Below are 1,742 nucleotides of genomic sequence, written 5' to 3'. Positions count from 1 at the left end.
CTGTTTCCCTCCTTTTTTCTCCCAATAAATCATTCTGACTTCTCCTTAACCAACTCATTCCCAGCAGGCAGCAAGAAAACTGTAACAATCTTTCTCTTATCTGCTATCTCTCTCTTTTTTCTCACTCCCTACTCCTGTCTTTTCCCCTGTCTGGCCTGTTCTTCTCTCTCTCTCTCTCTCTCACACACACACACACACACACACACACACACACACACACACACACACACACACACACACACAAACACGTCTAATGCACAGTTTGTGGCAGTGGAGGTGACAGAGGGGGGGCAAATCACTGACCATTTTACCATGTCTCTGCAGGACAGAGCTCCAGGAATGTATGAGCCACATCACATCTGCATGAGAAGAACTCAACTATTATAACTGTACTATCAACTATTTACTTTACAATTTGGCAGACTGAATTCATGTAACTTACTTGAGTGTGATCAAAACNGATGTGGATTAGGCTTTTAAGTGAGAGGGCGTGTGCGTGAACACACGCGTTAATGTGCTGCAGCCATAAGAGGACTGTATGATGATAGTGCTGTAGCTATTAGACTGACTTACAGTGTCTGAGGATGCAATGTGTGTGTGCGTAAGTGTATGTGTGTGTGTATGTGTGTGTGTATACGTGTGTGTGTGTGTATGTATGAGTGTTTTTTAGCCTTAGTAATAAAATGCAAAAGTGTGTGTGTGTGTGTGTGTGTGTGAGTGTTTTTTAGCCTTAGTAATAAAATGCAAAAGTGTGTGTGTGTGTGTGTGTGTGTGTGTATGAGTGTTTTTTAGCCTTAGTAATAAAATGCAAAAGTGTGTGTGTGTATGTGTGTGTGTGTGCGTGTGTGTGTGTGCGTGAGTGTATGAGTGTTTTTTAGCCTTAGTAATAAAATGCAAAAGTGTGTGTGTGTGTGTGTGTGTGTGTGTGTCTGGGGAGGAGGTGGGGTAGGTGGTGGTGGTGGTGGATGGGGATGTTACGTTGAAAAATAGACTGCAGATGGTGGCTGCAGACGTATCTGGCAGAAGGGGGGGATTCAGAGCTTTCTACTTTCATACCGGCGGTGGAGGTCGAATAGTTGACAAAAAAAAAAAGAAAAACTTGAAGTCGCAGTGATGCCTGATGTGCTGCGACTCGGCCACAATATTGGAGGAATGCGCTTTGTCGCTCGCAGGGGGCGGAGTTAGAAAGTGAACGAGCGCTGCCTACCAAACAGAGAGAGGAGAAGGAGGAGAGAGAGAGAAAGGAGAGAGACGGGTGGGCAGGCTGCTCGCCGTAAACGATGGTTGTCGGATAGAGTCTTGAAGACCTCATGAAACTGGCTGCTTGAATTGTTTGCAGCGATCACAGAGCTCAGCAGCCCGCCGTGCTTTGCATCTTTGCATCGGATCCTTTGGAAAAGGAAGAGGGGAGGAAAGAAACTGCAGCAGCACGCAGATAACAAGAGTTTAGAAAAAGAAGAAGAGGACTTGCTTAGTATTATTTCACCATCTTTATTATTATTATATATTTTTTTTACACCAGTAGCACATAACTCTTTCCAAGCGGACAGGACTGTTTCATGCCCAGAGGAAGACCGACCTCCTGCTTGGACCCAGTACCGGCCTCTCACACTCCTCTGACGGGCTCAGAAGCAGCAGTTCCCGGTGAGAGAGAGAGGACCAGGCGCAGCTCAGTCATAAAGGGGAACCGCTCTTTAAGGACTTCCACAAACCCCCTTGTTTGAAGCCCCAGGATTTGTCGG

The 1,742-nt window shown here is 46.0% G+C and overlaps 1 protein-coding gene across 1 annotated transcript in view; it reads left to right on the top strand.

The window, feature by feature from the left end:
- The first annotated feature begins 1,129 nt into the window (after positions 1-1,129).
- efna3b (ephrin-A3b) overlaps positions 1,130-1,742 on the top strand; it is a 54,166-nt gene continuing 53,553 nt past the window's right edge. Inside the window, exon 1 of the mRNA XM_010729847.3 lies at positions 1,130-1,644. The gene's annotated coding sequence lies outside the window, so the exon portion shown is untranslated. The remainder of the gene's footprint in view (positions 1,645-1,742) is intronic.

The sequence above is a fragment of the Larimichthys crocea genome, chromosome XIII (genome assembly GCF_000972845.2).
Source record: "Larimichthys crocea isolate SSNF chromosome XIII, L_crocea_2.0, whole genome shotgun sequence".
NCBI lineage: Eukaryota > Metazoa > Chordata > Actinopteri > Sciaenidae > Larimichthys > Larimichthys crocea.
The sequence above is the reverse complement of the archived record's forward strand: the minus strand, read 5'-3'. Positions and strand labels throughout refer to the sequence as shown.